This window comes from Rhinolophus hipposideros (assembly GCF_964194185.1).
Source record: "Rhinolophus hipposideros genome assembly, chromosome: X".
Lineage (NCBI taxonomy): Eukaryota > Metazoa > Chordata > Mammalia > Chiroptera > Rhinolophidae > Rhinolophus > Rhinolophus hipposideros.
Genome location: NC_138046.1, coordinates 124,776,845 through 124,794,510, shown reverse-complemented (window position 1 = coordinate 124,794,510; position 17,666 = coordinate 124,776,845). Strand labels below are relative to the sequence as shown.

General features: G+C 41.3%; 1 protein-coding gene across 6 annotated transcripts in view; it reads right to left on the bottom strand.

The window, feature by feature from the left end:
• The window catches only part of NLGN4X (neuroligin 4 X-linked), a 287,894-nt gene that overhangs the window by 248,128 nt on the left and 22,100 nt on the right, over positions 1–17,666 (bottom strand). For all 6 annotated transcript variants that reach the window (XM_081042395.1, XM_081042400.1, XM_081042398.1 and 3 more), the window contains exons 2-3: positions 7,566–7,734; positions 5,548–5,634 (exon numbers count right to left, since the gene is read on the bottom strand). The gene's annotated coding sequence lies outside the window, so the exon portion shown is untranslated. The remainder of the gene's footprint in view (positions 1–5,547; positions 5,635–7,565; positions 7,735–17,666) is intronic.

The window sequence follows — 17,666 nt, the reverse complement described above, 5'->3', positions numbered from 1 at the left end:
AATCCATTTACCACTACAAGGACGAGCGAGAGACTACACATTCCCCAAGGAGGGCTTAAGTTTTGTGTGGAATGGAGAAGGAAATGTAGCAGGTAAAACTGTAGTCCATTTAGAAGACTTAATTACAGATAAATTGATGCTAAAGAATTTATCTTCTTCTGTGCATATATAAAAGATGACAAAATATACCAAGAGAGGGGGGAAAATCTCTACAACCAACACTCCTTTGCATCTGAGTTGCCATTACTTGTAGGAAAAAAACATCATAAGTCACTGCATTTATTTTCTTCCTCCCCCCAGGTTTACAAAATTCAAGGAAGGAAATAATACCTACTCCTCTCTGGCTAAAACGTTTGGTTTACTGACACGTAACTGAATAACGGGCCAGAATAACTTCATTTTCTCCATCCAAGGGTAAAGCATCACAAAAGGATTGTCTGCAAAATGAAGAAAACTGCGTCTGCTCAAAGCTTGCTTGGTCATCTCTTGGCCAATATGCAGGGATGCTTCCGGTACGGAATGCAAACTCACGTCACCCAGGCTCACTGCCTTCATGTCTCAGCTGAAGGGACAGGAGGAGGAAAGAGGACTGGTCCAATGTCACTAGCCCACTTTGCAGGTCAGCCATGACTCGGCTTTCCGGCTGCTGACTTCTAGGAACAGGAAGTGCCTATCCCACTTCCTGTCAAACTACTGAGCTGCACACATGAACCTATAGTGACCCAATGTTCATGAAATCCCTCCCACATGCTGTGCTGCGACGGGCACTGGGTGAGTCACACCTCTCTGTGTAAATTGCCAACAGCATACAAAGAAGGACACTGCAAAAGTTCCCATGAGGGAATGGTAACCGCTGTGCCAGCCCAGCACGAACAATTTTATGTGGATTAGGGTACATGCCGCCTCACTGAACTCCTCAGTGTCAAACCCACCCCCATCACCCTATGTCTTAAATAAATTTATACTTAGGAACACAAAGGGAAATGTTTCAGCAGTCACTGTGCAAAGGAAAGGAAGTAGGACATATTAAAGGAAGATTGTTAGATAAAAGATCCTTACTCATCTACAACAGAAATATGTGTTGTTAATATTTACTACAGGCGACATCCAACAACTTGCCAGAGAAAGATCAAACAATTCTATTTCCTGTGGATATTAATTACCTATTTCAAGGAAGCGTGCTGAGTTAGAATCACCTTGCTCTTAAATTCACACACACACACACACACACACACACACACACACACACCCCTCAGTGAGCTCCCTGGTTTGAACGGTAAAAATGCACCTCATTAAAAATCGGTGAGCAGAATAAAAAGCAAAAATCGCTTGTGCTTAATCAAGCATTCCGTTCCTCTAGATCATGAAACAAATGACTGGGGCATGACAAAAACCTGTCATGATGGTTCCCCACGGTCAATCTGCCTAATTATGAAACTTATTCCTAACAATCAGAGAATAACTGCAATCTGTCATGAGAACAGCCAGAGACAACCCATGCTAATCAGCATCTGCCACCTGGCATCACATTTGGCTCATGCGGGAGGTGGTCTTCAGGTCTCCCTGGTGCATATAAATTTCACATGTAAAATTTCAGGGGGACCTAAGACCCCATTCAACCAAGCAGCCCAGATTCCAGCTTCCAAACACTTGCTCTGTATTTAAAATATTGTAGGAGATGAACTAATAAAATTCCTAATATGAAAGCATATACATATGCACTTTCTTATAAAAATAGGTTATATATTAATATTTATTATTAATGTGGAGATCCAAGATATTCACCACGAACTACCCTCCCAGCCCACAAAGAATCGTGTCACACCCTAAAGTACGAAAGGGTTGACAAAGACATTGTAAAGGGTCAAATCAGTATTTTAGGCTTTGCAGGCCACATGGTCTCTGCTGCAAAGATTCAGTTATGGCACTGTAGTGTGAAAGAGCCACAGACAAAATGTAAATGCAAGCATGTGGCTGTTCCAATAAAACTTTACTTACAAATCCAGGTGACAGGTAGGGACTAGATTTATGGGGGGGGGGGGGAGAGAATCACTGCCTAAATTATAAAAACGCTTAACTGCTATGCTGTACACCTGAAATTAATATAATATTAAAGGTCAACTCTAGTTAAAAAAAAACAAAAACAACAAAGACTGGAGGCGTCAGAAAAATGTCTACAAGTGGGCACTTTGGTCAGTGTTGCTCAAGCAGTAGTTCGCCATCATCAGAAGTGCCTGGACGCTGATGGAAACCACTTTCAGCACCTTATGTAATTGCAGAAGTCAAACATGACTTGTATTCATCTTTTGCTATCAGTATATATTGAGTTTTATAATTTTAATACAGTTTTCCTTTCTTAAAATGTGAATATGTTTTCTTGGTATATAGTCACAGCATAGGGAATATAGTCAGTAATATTGTAATAACCATGTACAGTGTCACATGGGCAGTAGACTTGTTGGGGTGTTATCACTTTGTGGGTGTGTAAATGTCTAATCACTTTGTTGTTCTGTACACCTGAAACTAATAATTTAAAAAAGCATAAAAAAACAAAAGCAGGAGACTTTCCCACCAGCCACAGCTGGCTCACCTTATAGTAAGATGTATCATGGTCATTTACTCAGCGTTCACTTATGTCCTCCAGAGATCAAACAAAATTAGCTTATGCATACAACTTATAAATCATGTAAGATGATCTATTTAACTACGTATACTTGATCTTTTTCCCCCACTCTGAAATATGTCCTTTTGGCAGAAAATAAGTATTAAACGAGAAACAAACAGGCAGTATAATATTGGTACAAGCAAAAGATCATGGGTTTGGGGAATACACGAAAAGAAAAGGACCAAGAAAACCCAAGAACAAATTATTTATTTTATTTTTCTATTTATATTGCATATATTTATTTATTATTATATTTATATATTATTATAATTAAGTCTCTATCTTCGTTGCTGCACGTAGCTAATTAATATACCCACTCTGTGTCCCTCTAAATTACAAAAGGGACACAGAGGGTGGATTACTTGGATAATGTGTTGAAAATGAAATAGAGTACAAACAAAGCATCTCAAGGTCAAGGTTAGCAGACCCTAGGAGAAGCCTGATCACCAGTCTTCAATATCCTGTTAATTTACTTCCATATAATATTTCCTGATTTCTGGTTCACCCCTGATCCCTACACTTAGAAATGAAAAATTACGGTGTCAGGAGGGGCATGGAAGGAAGTTTTCTCGCTATCAGTTTTAAATCAAATTAAGCTATTCTTGGGACAAAATAAGGGAATTTCTAACATCAGTTCACCAACTATAAAAATCCACTGCAAAAAAATGTTCTTTTAACAGGTGACCCCAAACCAGAAAGAGTTCAGTCAACCCTGTATAGAAAATTTGATGAAACGGGCCTCCTTTGAAGTTTTCGAGTAGACCTCAGGAATACACTTCAGGAATCCTCTGTGCTCCCTAGGCAGCTGTTTTCCTTCATTTGTAATCTTAGATCCTTCACAGTGAAAAAGAAAGGAATGCATGCCTGTCCATTCTTTGACATATCAGAAACCCCATCATCAAGATGTAGCTACTTAGCAGCAGACCCAGATTACAACAAAAGTGCCCCAGTTCATAGGTCCATGTGTTTTTCTACGAAACCGGGCACCACTCGTAAGTGACCAGCGCTGAGATTAGTTTCTTGAGAATACTGGGGAAGGAAGAGTCTTTCATCATGAGCTTTGCATACCGTCAAGCCATCCTGGGGATACAATATGGGAATCCCCAACGTAGGATTATGCCTCATCAATGGCTACCTTTGAATTTTCACCCCAAAGCATCACCCTCGTTGGTGAGGCTGTGAGATTCTTGCACAAACATTCTGAGAATGGCCAGTGGTTTCCAACGTGGACAGAGCCTAAATGCATATGGTAAAGAGAATAAGAAGTCTTTTGCGAGTCTGGCCGTTCTCATTTCCCTTCTCTGATTGTGCACTTTCTGTAATGTTCCCTTTGGGTTTCATAATGGGAGCTGTCATATTCTGAGTGCTGACTCCTCCACAGCTCTCAGCCTGATGCAGACCGATTAAGGCCGCTTCTCCTTGGAACTAGGGCAGCCTGATTATATTAAACGAAGTGCTCCTTGCACTGTGGCTACTAAAATGATTACAACCAACCAGGCTGCACTGGGTTTGCTGTTCCAAAGGCTGGTTACGTGAGAAGGAAGATAAATCCTTCCAAGATTTCATGCATCGTGCATATATATTTAGGCACCTCCACACGGACAAAAGACAATGAAAATTTAAACAAAAGAAAAACTGTTGCACGATTCCTAAGACAAAGGTTATTGACATAATGTGCTGACATTGATTATTTAATGGTATGTACCGGTGAGAAATGTGTGTGTATATGGAATACCTTCGATGCAATAGATCTCTACAAGGTAAAAATAGCAAACAACTGATCACGTGTTTTCCTAACTATGATTACCTTCCAAACTTGCATGTTAATGTCAAAAATAGGGACAGCATTAGTCCTTCTTTATTAATTAAAAATTATCTTTGAAAAAACAAACTAGCATTTTTGGTGTGTGAGAGCATCTATATAGAGGAGTTTAAAAATCAAATGTGTGGAAAACACGAGTTTAATAACGGACACGACCTTGCCAATCTTCTAGAATTCCGAAAAGCTACAGAAGTTTGTTCAAGATATGGAAATCATGTGGTCCACTGTAAAAAGCTGTTCAAAAGCAATTTGTGGTCTAAATGTTGACAAACGATTGGAAGCTATGGCTCTCAAATGGATGAGCAAATTGGTAAACACCCCATTTTCCATATAATCACAAATACTTCCTCAGCAGAGCTTGAATTGACACTTGAGCCATTGACTGGAAACCTTATAAAACAGAAATTAAACAGAAACCTTTCAGAAATTTAAGTAAGGGGTAGAAAGGTCCACATTTGGAATTGTGACATTATATTCATCAATATGTGATCACAACCATAGATCATAAAAGTATCCTTTCTACCCATGTCCACTTCCAGAGGCTACGGTCTATTTCTGGTTCCTACAGGAGAGAAGGATTCTGTGCCCTCAGTGGACCCTCAGCAGACCCTCAGCCTGCCCTAGAAACACATCTAACATGTTGGATTCTCCTGCAGGATCTACAAACAAAAAGGGTACAATGAGATCCTGAGACCATTCAAATGCCCCAGTAGCTTGGGACGTTTTGAATAGAGTGTGCTTCCAGCAGCCAATGGGTCCAAGGGTGAATTTCGGAGTTTACATTGGTGGGTCAGATAGCTGACTCTAACATATGAGATATACTCTACCTTGTAGCTATTTGGAGGGGCAAACAATTCTTACTCAATCCTAAATTCCCAATGCATGCCATTACGTGCACTCCAATTACACTTGCAATCACTGCTTGGTACTTTCGTTCACTTCAAATACATGTTTAAAAAGAAAATGATTTTCACCACCTGGCAACTGAAAGCATTGTGAGACTGCAATAACCAGGCTGTAAATAAGTCAGCAGAGGTCAAGGCTTATTCTGAATACTTACCATTACATTGCCCTTCTAAGAAGATGCCTTTAAAAATGCCTCCATGGAAGTCTATTGAGTTTCTTTTCCATCTCAGCACATTTTTCCCTATGAAAATAAGAAAGACATTTTATTGCTCCGTGCAGTAAAAGAAATGCTGGATGCTTCAAACACCAGCATTACATTCCTTATAAGCTTTCTTTTGGGTGCTTACAAGAACTGGCTGGTGGGAGTGGCAAGAAGTAATTCTTACTTAAGTGATTTCCTAATAATTCAAGCAACTGACCAAGAGCCTACACACGCAAGGCTAATTCTATGACCAACCATTTGAGTCCCTACTCCATTTGAGAATTCAGAGTAAATGGAGACAGATTGAGGTCACCACTGTATGTGTTATCTGCATCACCTGGAGCACCATTACATTTTTGTTAAATAATTAATTTAGTGCATGTCTATGTTAGATGTAGCTTGCTTAACTTAAGAATTTAAACTCCTTGGGGGTGGCCAGTTGGCTCAGTTGGTTAGAGCGCGGTGCTCTTAACAACAAGGTTGCCGGTTCGATTCCCACATGGGCCACTGTGAGCTACGCCGTCCACAACTAGACTGAAACAACTACTTGACTTGGAGCTGATGGGTCCTGGAAAAACACACTTAAATAAATAAATAGAGTAAAACAAAAAATTAAACTCCTTGCAAAATTTAATTTGTGTAAACAGCCAATCCACATTTTATACATTATTTGCAAGAAGTAATCCTGAGCAGAATTTTATTTTGTGTTCTCCCGCCCCCATAGCAGTGGGTCAGAATGGACAAGATGCACCTCTGCCCTGTTCTCTTGGCTCTACTATGACAAAACTCGTCTGTATTTGGTCAGTAATTATCCGAGGACCATTTGGCACTCTTCTCGTCATCTCACCATGGCGTCTTCTCTTTCAAGGGTGACCTGCACGCAACACTGCTCATTCTGCTAACAAGCGAGTGACATAACAAGGCAAGTGGCTACTCTGAGACATTTGGCAGAACCCCATCTTGTCTTTGACACTCACCATCTTCCATCTCTAGGGAAGAATAGTAAGCACAAGAAGAGGAAAAAAAGAGTTCTCGCTGGAAAGACTTCTGCTCATAGATATTGGTTCTGTCTGGGAGGACAACACTCAAAGCTGGCGGTCGTTCCATCGGGAAGGTTTCCACCCATCCTGCTGGCGCCCTCCACACCTCCAGTTTTTCTCTTAGTGAGCACTTAGTGAGTTATCTTCAATACACACTGAACTACGCTTCCCACTAGGCAAGGTGAAGTGCATTCTATATGGTTTTTCATTTCCTCTGAGATGATAGCCTTTGTGTGTGAATGCACAGTATTCCATTCTTTCAGACAGCTTTTTGTATTAGCAACCCACCCTCCATCCCTGTAAGGAAGGTAGTGGCCCTTTACTGCACCCCTGTTATGCCGTTTTGATGCTAATGGTTCTTATCAAGCGGGAATTCAGATCAACACTGATCCACTCAAATGCTCATGTCATTTTACTCATTTGTTTTCTGCTACATGACTCACTGTAGCCTGGGACGCACTAAACCTTACTCCATGTGCTTAAAGCTAAATTATAAGATACAGTCACAGGGTTAATAAGATATTTCAAAGGTGGAAGAATCCATTCTCTAGATTAAAACATTTCTGGGCTTTACTATTAAATTTGGACTTGATGAGCTATTGTCGAAGTCCTTGAGACAGATAAGCATAACTACAAACTTTATCATTTTGAAATTAATGCAAAATTACACATTATAATCTGTTTCCCCACACACCTATACCCGACCATATAAATATCATTTGTAAAGACTGACACTATACTTAAACACTGATTCATCTACAAAAGCTTCTTTTAAAAACAAATATCACCTGTGATGATTTGATATTAAATAGTCAAGACAAACCTATATTTATGAATCACTAACATATTAGCAAACGTTGACCATAAAAACCATGTGGTATTTAAAGGAGTCTTAGCATACAGAGAATACATTAGTCAAAGCATACAGACCTTTGGGGGAACATCAGATGTGGAAGCTAAGGCTGATATATTCCACACTATGATAAGGTTTGAAGTAAGCCTCTCCATATACCGTCATCTTTACAACTGAAGATTTGGGGGTTCATTGAGACCTTCAGAGCCATTCCAACTCGTCCTACTTAGTAGGTCGAAACGATACCTAGAACATAAGTCATAAAGACAGATATTTTCATAAATGATGGCATTTCTGATCATGCGTTATTACGATTTCATTTCCAATAAACATTGTCTAGAGATCCTACATTATTTCATTCCACGAGTATCTGCTGAGCACAGACCTTGAATGAGATAGGACAGAAAAAGATTTCCGAAGATGAATGTGACATAACCCCTGCCCTCGAGGAGCTTGTGTCTTTCTGGAGGAGAGCATCATCAGAGCAAATACTTATATATAATTACGCAAGCTTCACTATCAGTGATAAGGGGACAGAGTACCAGGCTCAGAGAGGTGACAGCTCTGAGAATGGTTTAGCAAATGGCCTCAAAGTGCATCCTGAAAGAGGAGAGAGACAAGATCCATAGTTGTCCAAGTATCGCCTATGGAAACGTGCAGTAGAAACTACACGGGACTCTCCAGGGTCCTCAAGAATTCTGCACGATCCATGATGACAATTAAGGGTCCCCAAGATTTTGACATCACCCAGGATTGCCGTCTGCATGTACGATTGCACAAACTCACACAGAAAGAGAACAATATAAACTTATTTTTAAAACCTAAAGATATTCCAGAGGTATTTTCAAGTCAAAGAAAAGAAAAAAAGAAAAAGCCTAGAACCATCCATCATGTATTTTGTTTCTTTTGAGTCACAGTGGCCTGCTGAATTCCTAAAAGAAAAATGGAAGGAACAAATTTAATTTTGGTAGATTTTCTGGAGTAGCTAAAAAAAAAAGTCCTGCTCAGGTAAGAAAATAACTTATCTCTAGGTAGCAGTATGGTCATTTGGTTATATCTAAAGGTGTATATAAATGCTGAAATCAACAGAAATGACCTTAATTTTCACTCATATTTATCTAACCCAAAGTATATCTCCCAGTTCTCAAAAGAACAATCTTGCAGACTATATCCATTGTTTAAAAGATACATATTTAATAAAACATCTGTTTCTGTTTTGGATTTGCTCCCAATTTTCTAATGCAATGTTCAAATTGTTTAATTTTACCATTATGATTTCAAGAAAGAAAAAAAAAACAGAAAAATTCCAATTTAGATGTTAAGAAGAGAAACTTAAAATATATATGCTTACTTTTACACAATCCTACTCCTCCCAAATCATTGCACAATTCTGATGAACTCTCAAGTAATTCATTTCTTGTCCACATGGTTAATTTTGACCCAAATCTTTATAACGATATTTAAAAAGCACAAAGAATCAACCATCCAGCAAGCAGTAGAAATAAACAGCAATGCACACAGCAGATTTATAGCTTTCATGTAAGACTCTAAATGATTAAGCTCCCAAATCCTTAGCATTCCTAAAATATATCACTCTCAGTTTCCTAGTGTTGGACTAGAATGGAAAATTTGACAAAGCTTTTCCATGATACCATCTTTTCAAAAAACAAAAAAAATTGTAAAACCTCTACAGGCATGAATTCTCTGGCAAAGAAGACTTGAAAAGATATATAGGCGTTTAACACTAAATCACTAAGTATATGGAATAATCCATACATTGTCCGTAAATCATGTTAGTTTATAAATACCAAACTGAACAAGCAAGGAAAATCCATCTTCCCTTAGGTGAAAGACAAATTTCCTCGTACAACAAATTTCTTTAATGACCAAAGTGCTCTCCTCTCATAGTCTCTCTGGCTTGGCAACTTTCTAAGCAAACAGTGATAGTTGTATTAACACTTGTCCTTAACATGCAACATTTGCGTTTCTCATTCATTCACTGAAATAACGATAGAGTGTCTTACAACCACTCACTTCTCCAGTAAATACCCAATGAGCACCTTATCTATGCCAGACTCATGAGACACACACTTTAAAAGAAGGCGGGAAAACATTAAACACACACACACACACACACACACACACACACACACACACGACAGAAAATAAAAATGTTTTTTGTTTGGGTGAATCCTGAATGCAGAACCCACTTGAAGTGGAAAGAGGGCAGGATTTCCCAGACAAGGGAAGTGGCCCATGCAAATGTCCTAATTTGTATGAGCTTAGTTGCAGCACAAAACCAAAAGACAACTGGTATTACCAGCAAGCAATAATCAAACAGTGCTGTGGAATGGAGCTGCAGAGGTGGGCAGGGGCTCGTTGCGTAAAACATCTAGACTAAGAAGGGGGATCGTCAGGTCAAAGATTACTATGAAGAGCCTGCCTGTGATCCTTAGCGCATGCCTATATTGTAAGGTATTTTTCATGCTTAATTAACTTACTTATTTAGCAAACATCTCTAGAGGTAGGCAGTCTCTTCCTAATGCTCTTACAGAAGAGAAAACTGAAACATGGAGCATCCACTACTGAAATTCACACAGCTCAGAAGTGTGAGGTATAGACATGTGTGAAACAATAGAAAATAGATACACTGGTCTTTGCCCTCAGTTCCAGACAGAATTCCTAAAACCCTTGTAATTTCCTGAGCTCCCCGAGCTGGTAAGAGCATGTGGCGCATTGCTTATTCTAACAGTTGCTCTTTCACACCAGTTCCTGACACAGCTCCGAAATTCCTTAATTCCCTGGGTGATAGGAACACCTTTTGTTGTAATGAAATGACTCTGGGTGAACTCCGGGATGGTTTCAGTATGGGGGTGGATCACCAGAAAGCCCTGGTGAGAAACTTGGAACATTAGCCCCCACCCCCATTCTCCAGGAAGGGGAAAGGAACTAGACATTGAGTTAATGGTGGATCATGCCTATGGGATAAAGCCTCCATCGAAATCCCACTAGTATGGAGTTTGGGGAACTCCTAGGCTGGAGAACACATTCATGTGCCGGGAGGGTGACACCCCCCACCTCCCCAGGGAGAGAAGATCCTGCACTCAGGAACCTTGCAGACCTCCCCTCTACTGTCCCCTCTACCTCTTCATCAGACTGCTCATCTGTATGTTATCACAGCCTTTATTATATGATAAACAGTACATGTAAGTAACTGTTTCCCTGAGCTCTGTGAGCTGTGGTAGCAAATGATGGCCCCCAAGAATGAGGTCGTGGGAGCATCTGATTTGTACCTACATAGAGAGAAGTTGTGGTGAGCCGGGGACCTATTCCTTGCAATTGGCACTGAAGTTGGGGGAGGGGGAGGTCTTATGGGACTGAATCCTGGACCGATGAGGTGTGTGCTAACTCCAGTTAGTGTCAGAACTGAATAGGATTGTAGGCCACCCATGTGGTGTCACAGAGAATGCCTTGGCATGGGGAAAAAAGCTCATATATCTGGTGTCAGGAAATATTGTTGAGTGTGTGAGTAAAGGAGAAACACATGAGTGTTTTTCCCAAGCAGTATGGGAGAGGGGGATATAGCAATATCCCAAGTTGAGACCCTGAGAAGAATGAAAGAGCAAGAAACCAAGAACAAGTACCATGAACCCCAGCAAAGCTCAGTTTGGTTGGAACGTGAAGTACCCAGAAAGGAGAGGTGATGACTGAAGTTGTGAGGACGGGAGTGCATGTGACAGAGGGCTGTGGATGCCTGTTGATGGTTTTTGCATGGGGTAAGTCATGTTCTACAATCTATTATTTAGGAAGATGGAGCAGGAGTCATGTTAAAAATAGAGTGGAGAATATGGGAGTCCATAGACAGGACATTAATATAGTAAAAATAAAACATAAAACAGGACTATGGCCAAGGAAAATGGAGATGGATCACAGCCCTACAAATATGTAACAAGACCTGGAAATTGACTGACATTGGCAACACTGAAGAGGGGGGACCCAAAGTGCAAGATGAGGGGGTGAGTGGAGAACATGCCATTCACAGGCACACAGATTGCAAAGAACAGAGCAAGCATGGCACAACAGATGATGGGCCAACTTCTGCACATGAAAGTTGGGTTTGGGCAAAGTACAAAGGTGAAGTTTTGCAACAGGCAAGCATAGGAGCTGGAAGGAGCTTGAGAGAGAAATCAGAACGAAGAGTAGAGCGGCATGGGGGTCTCCTGCGTGGACATGAGTGTGAAACTCCCAGTAGATGCAAAGGTCAGTGGGACAGTATGGAAGCAAGAGAAGTGGCCTGAAGCTGGAATGTAAGGAGGAACAGTGACAGGAAGCAGAAGAAGCAGAGAGTTGGGAAAGTTGAGTAAAGGAAGAGAAAGGCAGTAGAGGAGAACCGGCGAAGTGAGTTTTGGAACTCAAAGGAGAAAATCCCTCAACAGAAGGACAGTAAACATGTCAGACTGGAAGGAGAAACCGCTCTGGAAGGTGGGCTTGGTTGATGGGTGGGCCAGGGATGGACTGTGTGACCAACAGCACACAGCAAAGGGCATGGTGTGTCATGTGCAAGATGAAAGGGTAAAAGACGGTGGTGTCTTCATCTTAGGATCCCTGTTCTCTTGTCTATTTCTCCTCACTCATTCTCAGCAAAGCCAGCAGCCAGTGTTGTGTGACCAACTCTAGGAAGTGGCCCATGTGGCAAAGAACTGAAGTCGCCTACTGACAGCCACAGAAGTGATATTTTGTGACACCATCACAAAACCACAACCCCTTTGTACACCTGGGCTGCACGCTAAGCCAGAACCACTGAGCTATGCAGCTCTTGAATGCCTGACTAACACAAATGTATGACATCATACATATTTCTACTTTTAAGCTTCGTTTTTCGGGTAATTTTCATGCAGTGACAGACAAATAAGGAACGGTCCCAAGTGACACAGTGGAAACTAAGATTCTGTCTTCCCAAAGTCCATGTTTTTAGCCTATTTATGAAATGTATGGTGGGCATTCTTGTAGCATAGGTAGTTTCATGGATCATTTTGTCTTCTGCTGGGACTGCGAACTCACTGGGGTTGAATCTGATGTATGTTTCTGTGTCCCCCAGTATCTAGCACGGTGACCTTCTCCAAATAAGATGTGAATACATGGTTATTAAATGAAGGGATGGATGGGTGGATGAATGGATGGATGGATGGATGGATGGATGGATGGATGGATGGATGGATGAATGTTCTTGTCATGGCTTCTCAGTCTGTGACGGCAGAACAGCTCCATGCGGTCTGCAGTTACCACACCTCCCTTTGACACAGGATGTACTCTTGGATCCCCAAAATGGGAAGCAATCTGCTGGCATCAAATTACTCTCGTGTTTTGAATTACTAGCCAAGCATTTGGAGGCCACAGAGGAATAAATAACGTCTAGCAGATCAGTGAGTTTTTATAGTGCCTTTGTCATTCCCCGCCATATCGTTACACCCCTCACAGCCCAGAGCTCATGGTAGATGCCCAATAAATAGTCACTGGCTTGAACTGACCAGAAACCTGAGAAGATGAAGTAACGTGTCAATCAGGAGAGCAAGACGGAATGCCAACAGCAAACAACGAGACCCAGAGGTATTAACGCCACCTTCCAAACAGGAAAAGACCGAAATCAGAGGCGGGGGTCAAAATGAAACAGGTCATTTGTGGAAATATAACCTGAAAAGACTCGAATGCAGTGGTTCTCAGAAACCCTTAAATCAGCAGCAGAAAGCCCACGTGAGAACTTTCTGGGACCCATCTTGGATCTCTGACTCAGTAACTTTTTAGCGGGAAGCCCAGAGTCTGTGTGTAAAAAGCCCCCCGACCCATAGGATTCTGGGGCTCAAATTTAAGAAACACCACACATCATGATCTGCCTCAGAAACAATGGATAGAGTGTATAGCACCTCCTTCAACTAAAAATGTCCCCAAGAGTGTTATTCGGAGAAGATCAGAAATAAAATGAATGAGAATTTACTCCTAATTCATAGATGTATGGATGTAGCAATCAGGCAAAGCAAGAGACAAGAAGGCAATTCTTTCATGAGTTCACATCCATTAGGTTTTCCAGCCCCAGCACTGAACTCTGCAGTCCTCAGCACCCTAATCCTTCCTGCCCCCCATCATGCCATTTGGTTGTTTCTATCCCCGCCCCCAACTTGAACCTGACCGTAAGGCAGCACCCCTCCTACAAACCAGTTATGTCCTCCCGACCCCCCATGCATTGACAGGGTCACTCTTACTAAATAATGATGTCACTTGCAATTATGCTGTCTTTGGAGAAGTGCATTGAAGCTCCCACATGAGCGAGCTGAGCCACTTCCATATCTGCCCCCCATGGAAAGGCCAGGGCCTGGCAGGCCACACCCACTCATTGCTCAACGTGTTAAACACTAAACACCACTGCAATTCTAAAGCTTCTGCAATGCACATGAGCTGCATTGGGAGATTAAAAAAGATCCCATTCGTCCACTTTATAAAGGTCGAAAAATATCCCCTCAGGGAAAAGAAAGGAGAAGGTGTGAGTAACGGGACAGTATGTCGCCACCTGGTCCATATAAACAGAGGAAGTTTTGTTTTTTGTTTTTTTTTTTCCTTAAGTATTTACAACTCATGGCTTAGAAGCTGAAAACATGCCTGACGTAACCAGTGTCACCTGCTTATTTTCTAACACTCAGACCCGGAAGGAAGTGACAGGCATGGGTGGAAGATAAAAAGTTGTACCTCCCCCGATGTTTAATTTTAGTGCAATTTACGTTTTTCAAACACACAGGCTGCACTGTGCTTTCCCAATCCAGCCAGACTTTGGCCAATCTCTCTGTCTTACTGACATGATTTCGAGTTGCAAACCCCTTCTCACTGACTTGCTTCTGGCATTTAACCGGGTCCCAATGAAATTTATTCAGAAAACGCATGGAGTCCCGTATTGTCACTAACCAAAGGTTGAAAGGAGCAGTATTAAAGTCAAGAATCTTAATGACAATGATGGTAGCTCTTGAATCCTGCAAAACTGGAGCTGGAAAGGACCTGGAGATCAGTGCAACTACTCCTTTTCCAGGTGAGGGACATGTCCACTGGTTCCCTTCGAAGGACTGCAATGAAAAAGGGGACCCCAGCCGCACTCCAGGAGCTGCACATGCCATCCTAAGTCCTGAAGGAATGGGGGGTGATCGGAGGACAAATGTCCATCCCTGCATGGCTGGAATGTATCATAGAGCCAGAGCCAGGCTGAGGAGGAGGCATTGGGCTGGGAGAGGGGGTCTGCACGTCACCCCAGCTCTACCCAGAAGTTGGTGCTTTATTTCGATACGTCCTTTAGATATAATAAGGCTGTTGTGACAAAGGACGACAAGCTCGATGGTTTGTAACAGGATTGTAGTCTCAACGTTCGGGGAACCAGAAGTCCCAAATCAAAGTGCCAACCGAACCACGCTCCCTCTGAAGGCTCTAGGGGACGGTCCTTCCTGCCTTTTGTCCATTCAGGGGTTTGGTGGCAATCCTTGGCGTACCTTGGCGTGTAGCTCAATACTCCCACCTCTGCCTCCCTTGTCACATGGCTGGCTGTCTTCTCCACGCATGTTTCCGTCTTCTCACTATGTGTCCGTGTATTCACACATCATTTTCCCTTCTTAGAAGGACATATGTCCTACTAGATCGGGCCCAGCTAATGACCTCACCTTAATTGCAAAGACTCTATTTCCAAATAAGGTGATATTCATTATGACATGCTAGGGGTTAGGACTTCATTCTATCTATTTGGGGAACACAATTCAACCCACCACACTTGGTTTAATTAGTCAAACGAGATGGTGAGACTCAGGGTGCTTTTCCTTTAGTTTCTAGTGTTAAATTTGGAAAGGAATTGAATGAGAAAATTGTATGAATTTCTCTCTCTCTCTCTCTTTCTCTCTCTCATTACACACACGGTCTGACAAATTCGTGAAATTGTTCCAACGCTGTTGCTCACCTTTTTTGATATCAGAGAAATTGTTCATTATGAATTTGTACCAACTGGACACACAGTGAACCACGTTTACTATTTGGAAGTGCTGAAAAGGCTGCACGAAAAAGTTAGACGACCTGAGCTTTTCACAAACAATTCGTGGCTCTTGCATCACGACAATGCACCAGCTCACACGGCGCTGTCTGTGAGGGAGTTTTTAGCCAGTAAACAAATAACTGTATTGGAACACCCTCCCTACTCACCTGATCTGGCCCCCAGTGACTTCTTTCTTTACCTGAAGATAAAGGAAATATCGAAAGGAAGACATTTGGATGTCATTCAGGACATCAAGGGTAATTCAACGACATCTGGAATGATGGCCATTCCAGAAAAAGAGTTCCAGAATAGCTTTGAAGGGTGGACTAGGCACTGGCATCGATGCATAGCTTCCCAAGGGGAGTCCTTCGAAGGTGACTATAGTGATATTCAGCAGTGAGGTATGCAGCAATTTTTCTAGGATGAGGTCACAAACTTGTCAGACCTCGTACATCAAACATTGTTGACAATAACTGTATAACCAATTGACTTCTCTCTTACATTTTGCTGGACCCTGGCTTATGTACCCGTTTCCATATAAATACTTATTTTTAAATTTGCTCCATGAATTCCTTTGAATGTCTTAGCCATGACATCGATATACAAAAATACAACCAACGTTTTAAAAACTGGAGACAAGAAAAAGGAAACCATTTACATTTATGAACTATGAAGTGAATACAATGAAATAATATTCATTATTAGCAAGCGTGACTAATGAAGAAATGAGTATAGAAAAATCAAAGGAAATACAACCCCACAATCCCATTTTACAGACTAAAACTCCTGACAATTAGTTGGTGTGCGTCATGAGACTGTTAACGACTATTGTGGAGTTAATGTTGGCACTTTAAATGAAGCAGAGCAGTGCATTATTATTTCATTACCACCTGAATAAAAATAACTGCTTTTGCATAATCCTTTTATCATAAAAACTGTAAAAGATGCCCATTTATCACAGAAATTAAAAACGATAATACAAAATATCCTATTATGAAGTCATTCATGACAAATCTTGCATTGCATTCTTTGGGGTTAGTGATATTAATTTCCAGTCTTTGAGGTTAATAATATATCTCTGAAAAACACATTTCCCCCCCATATAAATCCATCTTGCAGTCACTCATAGAATATTAAAACCTCTTATTTTGCTGAAGAACCTAATTTTAATCAATCAATGTAATGGTTCAGACAGTACAACACCATTTTCGATGAGTCCTAAATTTAATTTTCTGTGCAGCACGTTTCTGGAGCCTGCATGGATGTTGATAATTTCTACATAAATGACAGCTCTCAGTAATCTGTGCACATGGGTGGAACTGTACGTCATTTTCTGTGCATCGAATAGTCCAGTTCTGTCTTCCCATCTATCGTGGTGGCATTGATTTTGCCCAATCTTAGGTAAGCTATGTGCATGTTGTTTCGTACCGTGTTCCGAAAGACCCTTATTGAGGATTTCCCATTTATTCCTCTTTTGATTTCCTCCAATGCTCTCCCTTACATAAATTGATTCCATCTTCCTTTTTGATAAAGTCCATTATAATGACTATCCCTAATCACCCGCTGAACCCTCATTACAACTGATAACAATTCGTAAAGTCAATGCTGGTTATGAAGAAACGCTTCCAAAATAATGTGGTCTCTCTCGTTGCACAGTTTGCCTAATTTTTCTGCTCATGACCCAACACTTTTAAACTCCCTGTTTGAAGCCTAACATAAGCACAACTCATTCTACAATACAGGCTCTTAACTGGGATGCAGTTTACCCCCCAGGGGACATCTCGTGACGTCTGAGGATATTTTTGTTTGTGACAACTGGGGACAGATATGCTCCTGGCATGTAGCGGCTGCCGGCTATGGTTACTGCTAAACTTCCAACAATGCACAGGGCAGCCACCTACACAAGAGAATTATCCAGACCAGTATCAACAGCGCCAAGATTAGCAAACTTTGTTTTGTCAGAAAGGTGTATTGTGGCAAACTATCAGAGTAAATCCAAGCACATTTTACATATTATGCAGCAGCTACTCGTTTGCAAAATTCTCTAATGCATCCATCTCTGATAGATTCCAGTGATTTACTAATTATAGGTTAATAGTCCTAATCTGTGTTACATAAATTGGAT